The 13,437-nt window shown below is 41.8% G+C and overlaps 1 protein-coding gene across 1 annotated transcript in view; it reads right to left on the bottom strand.

Annotated features, from left to right (window-relative positions):
• FAM171A1 (family with sequence similarity 171 member A1) overlaps positions 1 to 13,437 on the bottom strand; it is a 125,398-nt gene that overhangs the window by 89,719 nt on the left and 22,242 nt on the right. The window lies entirely within an intron of this gene.

The following is a 13,437-nucleotide window of genomic DNA, read 5'->3' as shown; positions in this document are numbered from 1 at the left end:
TCCTCCTGTTTTCAATCTGTTACAGTTAAACATGTGTGCTTGTTACAAACGTGTACTGTACAAACAGAGTTTAAATAGCAGTGAAACGTTCACTTTCAAGAAAAGCTAAATGTTTGCTCTCAAGTCAGTGCAATACAATAGCTCTGTGAAAAAGCAATAAGGTCAAATGACAAACACCAGTTAATTGCCAGGAACAACATAAATCAAACCCTCATTACTTAACTGTTCATATTTTTCCAAATACTGCACATAATCTTTCAAATTTAGCCAACTTAAATTGGCTTAATTCACTGTTGCTTTAAAAAAAAAAGACTTGCTGATTAAGAGTCATGCTATTAATGACTAGAACTTTCATAATTATTGTAAATATTTATAGAAATTTTTGGATAGAGGCCTGGCATTAGACTTTCGCTGTAAACGCAGCACAGCTTACCACTACATTGCTTTGACTAAGTTATAAATTTAATGTGACTGTTAGGCTATTTATTTTTTGGAAAGAAAATTGGCAAATGTCTTCTTCACTAATTGACTTCAGGCTTTGCTTGGAGTGTCTGCATTTGGCTAAGTAGTTTCTTTTTCAGAAAGATTCTCCACACACTTGGCTATAACTCCCATGATCCTTTCTCCCTCACCCCAGGGAATGGGGGAGAAGAAAGGAAGAGAGTGCTTCCTTTGCCGGTGAACAGAAACTTCCTTTTGGCATGTATAAGTGAAAAAGTGCACAGATGAAATTAATCATGTAAATGAATATAGGCTTATTCTGCGTTTTGGGGGTATGTTTCTTGCATTTCTCAATTTGTTTTATCAATATGTAATTTTGTCGTCATTTCTTCCTCCTTCAGGTGTTTGCAAGAAATTAATAAAAACCCAATTAACATTTTAAGCACACTACCTAGTAATGGACAGGATCCTGCATTCAATCCCACTAGAATTATTATTCAACACTGATACTGTGGTAGCATCTGGAGGCCATCACATTGTGCTAGGTGTTGTACAAATTTTAAAGATTACTGTCAAGAAAATATTGTCTTGCAGGTTGTTCCCTGATGTACCCTGATGTTCTCTGGGTAAAAAGATGGGAAGGGAATGCACAGACAGTCAATCTATCTTTCTTCTAGCACAACAGTTCAACCTATTTGTCACTGTGGGCCGCATTACCTTGGCCGCAGGGCACAGTGCACCAGCCCCAACCGCTCTATAGACTGCTATGCCCAGCGCTCCTGCCCAGAGACTCCTCTACAGAGTGAGGCCAGGAGTGGAGCCCTGGATAGGGGCTGGGTGGCAGCCCCAATCTACTGGATCCTGCCATATGGGACTGGGTGGCAGGGCAGCTGGGCAGAACCCTGGACTCTCACTGTGCAGGGCCAGTGGGCCCCAGACCTCCACCGCACAGGGCTGGTAGCCTTAAGCACACAGTTGCAGCCCAGCTGTGTGCTAATTGGGCCACAGGTTGATAACCACTGCTCTAGCAGCTCCATATGTCTGTGTGGCCTATGTAAGCCAGAGCTACTAATGTCAGGATAGGTATCAAACAGCACCTCTCAGTTAAACACAGGAGTGTTAAAACCTCTTAGACACTGACTTTTCTATCAGAGTTAACTCTTGATTCTATGATGCTACTCCTCAATCTTGGAGGAAGTAATGTTACTAGGAAAGCATTATATCTCAGGATTCTGCAATGCTGATCATTGCTTTTTCCAGGCTCTGGCCTGTTGAAAAAAAGCTGGAAAAATAGTTGCTCCTAATGTATGTAAACTTGTGGTGATGAACCCTCTAGAGGTTCCAGTTGAAACACTAACGCAGGTCTAAATGTTATTCTTATCTCAGGTTAAAAAAAAAAAAAAGTCTCTTCTCTGTCCAAGATTTTTTATGTCATTTCTCTTCTTGGGTCCAAACAAGACCCAAGTGTATTGCTTACTGTATAACTATAAAAAAAACAGCACCTATTTGGTTGGGGAAGGAGGGAATCCCACTACGATTGCCAACCCTCCAGGATTGTCCGGGAGTCTCCAGGAATTAAAGATTAGATCATCTGATGAAAATTCCAGAAATACGTCCAACCAAAGTTGGAGTTGGCAACCCAAAATCCCACACACTCTTTTGGCTTTTATTCGAACAACTTTTTAGACCCTAAAAGGTCCAGAGAGAGTTTTATACCTCAAGTACAAATTTATGCAACCAAAGACTCAAGAGAAGGCTTAAACTATTCTAACATCTACAATATACATCTCTCCAGTGCCCAAAATACAAGGGTATTTGTGAAAGTTCATAAAGCTAAACCGAGACTGCAGTAATTTGCGGGTCAGCGATTCTGCGTAGTTACCAACAGGACACGTGATTCCTTAAAACGCTGCTCACTTGCAGAAAGGCTCAGGTAGATACATGCCAAACCATTATGTTTCCATAAAAGTGATGAAACTGACCTCCATGACCTAGCTGTATCAATATGGAAGATGATCTATTGCATGAGGAATCTGTGAGACCTCAATATAACTAGTGCTCTTCAACCAAGTCTCTCTCTCACTCCCACTCCAATAGGTGATTCTTTACCACAGGAGCTGTCTGGAAGTCCGCTTCTCAAAATCCTCCAAAATATCCTAAATTCTTTTCAGTGGTGGGCTAATGAGAGCAACATGATGAAACAACATATCTTTAATGGATTAATCACTGATAACCATTAAGAGTTATGCAAAAACCCTGCAAACAAATGTGCCCTCATAACAAGCAAGGCAGTTCAAACTGAAGTCAGAGATAGTGAAATAAGCCCTTTTTCAGCAATAATCTTGCTTCTGGGAAAGATGTGGTGTGCCTGAATCTTTACTCCGCTAGTGGTTTTAAAGTACTGTTATTCCAAACCTGATTCTTTGACCATTAATACATACCCTGCTCTAGCTCTGATAATTATGGACAAAACAACTTCCTTTGTGCAGTTCTCAAGCTACTGTGTGAAGCCATGTTCACTTTCCATCACTAACCCATGAGATAATTTATGACCGAAGTTATGTCTTAAGAGAAAGATGAACCTCTAAAAGGACTGTAAATTATTCCTGTAATACCCTGATTATCCTAAAGCAGTACTCTTCACTATTTTTGAAGTGGGGGCCACTCGGGCAAAAAACCTTCAACGTGAGAGCCACATCACAGACAGCTGAATACATACCCAACCCGGACAGCTGAACACTGAGTTCTTTGTTGGTTGATATGGTAAAATTACTTGGGGTGCAGGAAGGAGTCTGGGGAGCTGGCTCAGGGCTGGGGCAGGGACTCAGGGTGCAGGAGTGATGAGGGATGCAAGCTCTGGGAGGGAGTTTGCATGCAGGAGGGGACTCCAGGCTGGGGAAAAGTATTCAGGTGCAGGACAGGGTATGGGGTGCTGGCTGCAGGAAAGGGTATGGGGCTCAGGGCTGGGTCAGGGGCTTGGGTGCAGGAGGGAGTATTGGGGGAGGCTGAAGGTTAAGCGGTGGAAGAGAAATTCAGAACCTGCCCATTGAAGGGGACGGCACTTACTTCGGGCATCCCTGGCCCCACACTGCTTCTGGAAGGGGCCAATGCATGGGGGGAGGGGAATGTGGCTCTGTGCACTGCCCCTCTCTGCAGGCACCACCCCCACAACTCCCATTGACCCCAGTTTCCTGTTCCCAGCTAATGGAGCTGTAGGAGTGGTGCTTGTAGGCAGGAGTCGTGCACGGAGACCTCTGCTCTCCCCTTTACCCCACAGGGGACGAGGGGCACACTGGCCACTTCTGGGAGCAATGTGGGGCCAGGGTGGCCAAGGAGCCTGCCTTAGCTGCAGCCCCACTGCACCATCAGAGAGCGCGATTGATAGGGTGCCACACTTAGGGTCTATGGGAGCCCCCACTGGCTCACGAGCCTTGCAGGGAAGAACACTGTCCTAAACCGTGCATCTTAAGACAAAAAAATGAATATAAAGTAGTAGAAGAGAAGGATAGCTAGAAACAGGTCACACGGGGTCCTGAATGAAGGTTTTTTTTTAAAATGGGAAACGTGTAATTTCAAGTCAACATATGTTTGCTAACTATAGGTTTACTACAAAAGCTGAGTACAGTGCCCTTTGACAGACAGCAAACATGACAGAGAATTGACTAACACATTGATTTCTGCTCATATGTTTGAGATGGGTTTAACCATACAATTTTGGGGTTACGGAGCCAGAGGGTAGGCACAACCCACCTGATAGATCCCTTGTGACAGAATTCAGTCACTGCCTTGACTGGAAACATCGAAGTCAGGAAATGATGTTGAACCATTAGAATTTCCCTTCTGGCAGTTTCTTTTATGGTAGCAGCAAATATTAGTTCAATAGTCCTGAACTGTGAAGTATGTAGATGGGTTGAACTTGAAGCAATGATCCTATACACTGCATTATCTTTTGTGGGGCTCTCATCATAGGGCATTTTACTCATTTGTCTACTGTACTTAAAGCTATTCACCTGACTACTTAAAACATTGTATTGACATTCCCTAGGGCTGTATTCTTTTAGGCTTTAGATCTCATTTAATTTATGGTTTAATCCAAAATGTACAATTCATAGAAGAGGAGCATCGGCAACATTAGCTTGGCTTGCATTTTTAAAAACATCCAGACTAGACAAGAATGGTAAATAGGATTTGCCAAACCAGATCAGACCATTAGTTCATCTAGTATGGTATTCTGCCTTTGGCAGTGGCTTAAACCTGAGCTTTCAAGGAAAAGGGATTTAAAAAAGGGACTAATTAAACCAGACCACTTGCACACCACGCATGCAGGAAGGCTGAAAGGGGAAGGGACAAGAAGAAGAAAAAAAAATTATCTAACCCCTTAACACAAATTAGATTATACCCTGAAGCCTGAATCTACAGTTCGTCTTTAAAGACTGTAAGGATTATAAGTGTGCATGCCAACCAAAGAACAAATACAAAACATTCTTTTAAATAAATACTCAAAAGAAAAAAGCATATTTAGAAATGTAACAGATACAAATACATTGTCTCATTTATGTGGTGGTGTGACAGATTGAGCTCCATTCCGTCAAAAAACTCACATTTGATAAAAACAATTTTAAAAATAGAATTGTTGGGAAAATTCCCCACTGGATACAAGAAATGTGCTCTTGGAAATTGCCCCTGAAGATGATCGTTGTATGCCTCACAAAATAAATTCCCGCATATTCTTTGTTCTTGTGCATTTTATGTATCACACTGTGATGTAATTCATATGAGGATCTGATGGCATGAATGATTTCAGATGCTGCACCACTCACCAAGAACAAACTGGGTTACACGCCTGATTTTTTTTTTAAAAAGCTGAAGTATCTGGAATACTTGGCTAGATAGACGGAGTACAATGAAAAGTATAAAATATAGATCATTCCTATCATTTTGGCTTTATCTGTCTTTTCCAAAAGATTGAGAGACTGTCAAGTCAGGCAACTGAAGTGCCGATTGAAACTCTCAGGTGCGTCATCTTGACAGCCAACAGATGACTCGCTGCCCATTTCATCAGGATTAAGGCTCCCCCTGCACAGGGCTTGCTCCTGGTGTATAGCTACAAGCAAGGCAGACAAGTGCCAGGGGAGGTGTTGCATATTCCAATAAGGACTATCACTGCACTACGTTCTTGAAGCAAAGCAGAACCAAATTTCATTGCTTCCTGAAAGAGAATTTGGGTGTCTGAACAAGGCACAAAAACAGAGCTGAGCTGTTGAGCAGGGTGTCTCCTTTCGTTCTACGCATTCGTGTTAGATGACATCAGAGGGGATCACCTTTCAGCGAGACCCCCAAGGACATCCCTCTTTTCAAAGCACTCTGCACTCTTCTACAATAAGAGGAAACTGTCTAACTGAGATGCCCAAGGATAGACTTGCATATAGGCAATTCATACTAGGCTAAAATTGAATGCAACACCCACAGCAGGAGGCAAGACTTTCTCGGCACACAGGCCAAGAACTCATCTGGTTTTGGGACTCCGTTCTTCTGGAATTGTTCTACTGGTTCCTCTTAGATTTGGTTTGACAAAAGTGATTGTTCCATCCATATGAAACTGGTAGAGCAATTCCAAAAAACTGGGTCAAAAAACAACAAAAAAACCACAAACAAAAACAGATGGGTTCTCCAGCATTTGAATACCTGGGAAGGGTATTCTGTGAAGGTAGTTTCATTTACAATATAGGAGGTGAACTTGAAAATGGTAGGTCAGATGCCAGAGCACACAGGATCATGCTGCAACTCGCCAAAGGCCAGTCCCACTAAATCATATTTGAACAGCCTGACACAAAGGCTACATCTACACTACAGCTGGGAGTGTGCGTCTCATCTCTGGAATAGAGACACACACTAGCTCTCCTCATGCTAGCATGCTAAAAATAGCAGCATAGCCAGGCACAGCACAGGTGGCAACTCAGGCTAGCCACATAAATACATACCCGGGTGGGTCCAGGCAGGTTTGTACTCAGGCGGCTAAGCCTGAACTGCCACCCATGTTACTCCGAGCTACACTGCTCTTTTTAGTGCACTAGTTCAAGCAGAGCTAGAGCACATCTGTCTACCCAAGCTGAGAAACACGCTCCTACCTGCAGTGCAGACATAACCTAAGATAAAGTCTTTAATGCACAGATAAGGTCAAAGAGCAAAGCAGTATAAAGAAAATAATGAAGCCCTAGGGGAAAAAAAAATCAGAGTAATCTTTGAGAGAGTGTGATAGGTAGAACCTTAAATCCATGGAGGCTAGATAATCCCGTAACTCTACTGTGGATGCAACCAATACTGAGCAAGCACCGTTTGCAATACCTGTAGCTTAATACAGGAAATGAAACACTTCAAATCCAATACTAGCTGTCCTTGGCCTTTCTTCTTCTGAACTACGAGTAGCAAGGAGTAGATGTGGAGAAGAGCTTTGCTGACAGGTCAGATCACTTTTGTCACCAGAAAGATTTTAATGTGTATATTCAATAAGTATACAGTAACTCCTCATTTAACCTTGTTCCACTTAATGTTGTTTCAATGTTACGTCCCTGCTCAATTAGGGAACAAGCTTGTTTAAAGTTGTGTATGCTACCTTATAATGTCATTAGGCTGTCTGCTTGTAAGATTCTGTGGAAAGCAAGTGACTGTACAAGGGAGCATTACACAAGTTTCCCCTCCCTCCCAGCACTTCCCCTCCCCCCCAAACAGCTGTTTGGCGGTGCTTACGACTTTCTGGGAGGGAGGGGAGGAGTGGAGACGCAGCACTTCCCCGCTTCTGCCCCGCTCCCAGAAAGTCCTAAGCGTGAAGTGCTGGAAGGGTGGGGGAGGAGCCCTGCATCTCCACCCCTCCCACTCCCTCCCAGCATTTCGCACTTAGGACTTTCTGGGAGCGAGGGGCAGGAGCAGGGAAGTGCTGCGTCTCCACTCCTCCCCTCCCTCCCAGAAAGTCGTAAGCACCGCCAAACAGCTGTTTGGCAGTGCTTAGGACTTGGGGGGGGAGGGAAGGGGAGATGTGGCGTGCTCCAGAGACGAGGTGGAGGGGGGGTGGGAAGAGGTGGGCCTGGAGTGGAGTAGGAACAGAAAAGGGCAGGCCTGGAGCATTCCCAGCAAATTCTGAACCTGTTCCCCGGGAAGCTAACGCTTCCTAGCGTCCTTGCCTGCAGGGGCTGTGCCTTTATGGGGTAAGCCAAGGGTACTTCACAACCACAGTACAGTACTGTACAGTGTACAGTATAATGCCTTTTGTCTGCCCCCCAAAAATTTCCTTGGAACCTAACCCTCCTGCATTTACATTAAATCTTATGTAACAACTGGATTGTTTCACTTAAAGTTGCATTTTTCAGGAACATAACTACAATGTTAAGTGAGTTACTGTACTCAGTGTGTATTACTCAATAAATAATATTACCAAATACACAAGATACCTAGTGTTTCTATAATTTACACCAGCTACTGGTGGAGCTATCAATATATAGCAAATACTGCACAACCACCTCTGTACCTACTGCACTAGTCCAGTAAGAACAAAAAAGTTTGGAACATCTGTGTAACCTATTTCAAGTTTACAGTTGCCACCTCTCTGTGTTTTACCCAGACCATCCAATTTTTGGTTTCTGTGTCCAGGTGCTATTTAGGGTTGCCAGGTGCGCTCAGTTTTGATTGGAAAGTTCAGTCAAAAAGGGGACATGGCATCTGAACCAAAAGTCCAGTTACTGCGGGGCGTGAGGAGACGCCAGGTCATTAACCCACGCCAGCCCCTGCTGAGCCGGGCTGCCTGCTACCTGCAGGCAGGCTCCTGGAGACGATCCAGGGAGTGATGGAGAGTGAGTGAAGAGTGAGATGGGGGCAGGGCCTTGGGGGAAGAGCCAGAGAAGGGGGCAACCCTATTCAAGCTTGTCTGTTTATATTTGTCCTTCAAAACTTTAATAGTATGAATAAATATGTAAACTAAATGACAAACTAAAAGTAAACCTTCCAAAAAAGTGTTTCCAGTACTGAAGACAATGAAAAAATTATTCATACTGTTTTTTAAAAATATAGACTAAAGATAGCCTGTTTGTAGAAGTAATGAAAAAAGCAAACTACTTGTAATTAATACTTTTAGAACAGCTTTTTAAACACAGCTTAATGCTCATTAAAACAAAGCATTTGTATTTACATGGTTGGTATTCCCTTTATAATCCCTCCACTATCAAATAGAGTAAATTTTGTTTTCTTGTATTAATAGTAAACCCAAACAAATTCCTCATGTGCTCAAGTCAGTGTTAATAGATAGATAATATTTTATACACAGATTTCAAGTCTTTTTATATATGTGCATGCATTTACTTTCTCTCAATAATAATATGCTTTGTGTGTGCACCAAGGTTTCAAACAGTGACTAATTCAATTTCAGTGCAAAAAGTCAAGGGAAGAATTATTATTTTGTTAAACCACTTTAACGTAAAGTAAATAAAAATTAAACTGTAAAAAAATCATCAAGGAACAACAACAGGCTAATCCTTAATGCATATAAAATGTAAACCCAAAAGAGCAAGGAAACTCATTTTTACAAATAAATCAATATTGTGACCCCCTCAAACCCCACCCATTCCCTTCCTACTGTAGGATATTTGTTTGCTTATTTTGTTTTAAATATTGGGTTATCTTATGTAATTTTTGGTCCATATAGCATATTTAAGGTAATTTTAAAAAACTATTACTAAAAAAGATACAGGAAATTAAACTACAGAACATTTTAGACAGAACATTAATAGTATATTAATTTAGTTTTTTTGGTTTAATTTCCTTTCATTTATTTCTGATATACAAAGTAATTAAAAATAGTGCTAACAGGAAACAAATTATAATTTGAAAAAATTATCAGTGGACCTGGATAATCTTCCTGAGTTTTGCAAATAAAGGATTTAGTCAAAAATCCACTGGTAATATATTTAACATGCATTTGCCTACACTATGATGCCAAATGTATATCAAGATTCTTATGGAACAGTAGTCAAAAATGCTAGTATCAGCACAGTAAGTCAGCATTTTGGTCATTTTAAGCTTTAATTAGTGAAAGCCTACACATTTGTCATCTTATACAACAGCTTTTTGGGGCATGGGGGAGAGGAGGGGTGTAACAGTATGTAATGTCTTGAATTTCTTGTCAATCTGTAAACAGCAAGCATCAGTTAAGGAAATTCTTGGGAGAAGGTCCATATTAATATGCCATCTAGCAAGGCCCAAATCACTTTAGCCAAAGCCAATTATTGCAAAACGAAAAATTGCAAACAACTAGAAAAGTAGTTGCAAATGTTCCCCACCATAACTACCTTCTGTATCTTCCCTCCATTCCAGAGGGCGAGGAGAGTTAAAAGCATTTAGCATTCTCCCTTGCCAAAATTCCAGCTCAGTTCTGAAAACCAAAAGGCAAGTACTATCTGAATACATATAAAGTCATTTACTAGGCAAATGGAAGAGGGAGTAGTATGTATGAAAACACCACACCAAAAAGATTTTTAAACCATGAAATAAAACTGTTCCGCAATCCTGACTAATATGATGGCTCTTCCACATTACTAGTCTACTACATCATGAAAACATTTATTTCAAGACCATTAATGTGCACATTAAGTGAATGGGACAGATGTGACTGGATGCATTTATCCTGTTAATTTTAAGCTTGTTAGATTCATTTTACATCTGTCACAGTGAAGATTCCATTGCTGGGAGCACAGACAGCCATGACAATGAACTTCAGTCAGATCGTTTTCTAGCTGCCACTATGGTAGTAGTTTGCTGTTTTTAAAGTAAATAAAATAGGATGAGTGTTCTTGCAAGGGCAGCAAGGCAAGCAGAAGAGTATGAAGAAGTTACAAGATAAGAAGGAGGACTTGACATCAGTGGATGGGGAGGCATGACAGTACCTCAAGAAAAAACTAACTAAGCAGTACTCTGGAGCTGCTGTTTGGATAGAAATCTGATGAAAACAGCAAAACAAAACCGGAGAGACATTTTCAACTGAAGAAATAATGTTTATAATGATACTTAGGAAATCTCTTTTGGAAAGATAAAATTAAGAGCTTTTCAGTTAGTGTTGGGATACAACATTAAAGGCACAAAGGCATTCTATCACTAGAAGCTGGAGTCTAATCAAAAACGTAAAAGAAACAATAACTAAAATTAAGATATTCATGTATCATCTTCGCTCATTGCACATGGATATTCAAGAAATTGTGATTCAGGCCTTACACAAGCTCACTCTTTTCTGGTAGGAGAAGAGGGCTGCATTTCTATGGAAGGGTCTTGAGGTATCCCAGTGCGTATCCTGCAATCCTCAGACCTCCCCATTGGTACTGGAAGAAAAATCTTTCCCTGCTGTGAAAAGCATTCCTTAGCCAGCCAGGAAGACTTCACAGAACTTGCCTATTTGAGGGCTCTGGCCTGATAATATCTCTGGAAAGGAGGCTTGTCCTGGGTCTGAAGGAAACTGGCAGAAGCCAGAGCAGTTCTGCCAAGGAGAAGGGAACGGAATTTCTTTGGCTCCATCAGGGCAGTTCTCCTCATGCAGATCCCAATCAAAATCTTCATTGATCAGCTTCTCACTGTTAAAAGGGATAGTGAAGAGTTTCTGTACAGCTTGAAACTCCTTGTTCCAGGGCCAAAATCATAGGGCTCTCCCACAACTAAGGTTACTAAGGAAGAGAGGAAGTCAAGGACTGTCCACAGCCACAAAAGCAGCATAAAGAAAATCCACAGGAGGTGATACCTGGCTGAAGCCACCAGTCCCCCAATATAAAGAGCCATTACAGAGCCAGCTGAAATGAAGTTAAGGTCCAGTTCATGTGTCCTCCAGAGATTAGTCTAAAATTTTCTGACAAATGTACTTGAGGGAAAATACCCCACTGTAAAAGGTGAGCTTTTTCAGCAACAAGGTAATTGCCAAAATGGTGCATGGAAGGTATCCTAAAGTATCATAGTATGTAGGAAGCAGACAGAATTGTCTTGGACAGCAGGGAGAGTAGCAGGCTTATCTATGTAGAATGGGAACCAGAAAATTTTCTTCTAAGACTTGAAGAACTTTTTCCTAGAGACTTGTGCACCGATGGGAGAATAGATCTACGATTTGGGGCATGACTTTTCTAAGGAAACCAAAGTTCTCTGTTAGAAACACCCTATTTAGCTCTTACGTTGGGGAACAAGCTTACGTCTTTGTGGGAGCATTTCCTCTTTTACTTAAAGCTCTGGGCAGGAAATGGCAATGGACTGTCCCATGCTTAACATGGGAGCATGGGTAACAGTCTGATGCCTCGTCACAGCAAGCTCTTTCTAATCAACTATAGCCTATGTTTGAAGCTGGCTGGAATGTGTCAGTGCTGCACGCTGGTGGAATGGGCTCTTTTTGTCTTATATTTTTCATTACTTATATTTGGTGTTTGCATTTCTATGAGAAGCTTCACTGTAAAAAAGAAAGAACTCTGCAGACTCTCTTGCTGCAGACTATGCTCTCCCTAGTTTCTAGGTACATCTCAGCTGATCAGGGGGCTCCCTGACCAAACTAGAGCACCTCAAAGGAAGCTGTAGCCCCTCCCATGAGGCACATGAGGCATTGTAGGATTTGTAGAGAAGACTAATGACATCTGAAATACCAGTGAGCCCATCTGTTCCACCAGCCTAGGCCCCCTTTACCCTGTCTTGCTGAGACAGGCTCTTAAGCTGCCTCTAGCACACACACAGGCAGGGCCACAGGCTGCAGAAAGACACGGACACCGAGATCAACTCTGGGAAAACTCATCTTAAGGGATTTGCCCCAGCACTCAGGTGCACACCGCCTTTAGGAAATAAACTCAAAATAATACTGCCTTGCGCTGTATAGAAAGGTCTGAACAGTGCAAGCTCGGAAAAATTCACTCTCTCCCTCAATGTGAAGAGAGAGATGCACAGCTTCTTGCCTGCCCACCCAGATATGGATTGAACGATCTTAGTTTAATAACAAACAAAAACAAATTTATTGACTATAAAAGGGAGATTTTAAGTGATTATAAGGGATAGCAAACAACAAAGCAAATAAAACACACATACTAAGCTCAAGATCTTAAACAAGAAACTGGTTACAAAATATAATTTCTCATCTTAAATGTTGACTTACAGAGGATGCAGAGTTTCTGTAGCTTAGAGTTTCAGTTATTTCTCTTTATAGACTAGACTCCTCTGTCTCAGACTGGACTCAGCCCTTGCCTTTGTCTCTGCAGGTGTTTTTAGCAGTCTTTCTTCTTGGGTGGGAAGGCAGTAGGGAAAGAGTCCAGATCAACCCCCTCCCCAGACTTAAAGACTTACCTAAAGCGGGAATCCTTTGTTTGATCTTCACTCTAGGGGGATGGGGCAGTACCAGCAGTATCCAAGGTGACATTAGGTGCATCAGGTGACATCATCACCTGACCTTGTAGTCTTACATCTATGTCCCAGATGTCTCTCAGGAAGGAGAGAGATTAGTATCTTCAGAGTTCTATTTACCTTCTTAAATGGGTCATTCAGGAGGATTGCCTACTGTCTGGTGGGCATTCCTCTTCAAGTGTACACACAGTTAAAATTGTTACATGGCCAATAGTCCTAACTTTAGATACAGAAATGATATATGCATACAGATTGGATAATCACATTCAGTAAATCATAACCTTTCCAATGATAATGACATGAGTCATCTTGCATAAAAGTATATCTTAGTTATGTTATATTCATATCATAACCATATTTCTAAGAAGAATGATGTTACACCCCATACACCAACTACCTGAAATAATTCCCATTTAAAGTCTTCACATCTGGTTGATGCACTTCCCACCTTCTGCTAGGCAGGCAAAAGGCATATCAGCTCCTCAGAGTATTCAGCATCTCAGCTTCTCCTCTAGCGTTGCCCTGTTGACTCTCCTTGCAAAGCTGGAACAATTAGGAGCTAGGAGGCAGAGCTCCATGAACGGCTATGAGACTGTAGCT

This window comes from Gopherus evgoodei, chromosome 2, assembly GCF_007399415.2.
Source record: "Gopherus evgoodei ecotype Sinaloan lineage chromosome 2, rGopEvg1_v1.p, whole genome shotgun sequence".
NCBI classification, from domain to species: Eukaryota; Metazoa; Chordata; order Testudines; family Testudinidae; genus Gopherus; species Gopherus evgoodei.
The sequence above is the reverse complement of the archived record's forward strand: the minus strand, read 5'-3'. Positions and strand labels throughout refer to the sequence as shown.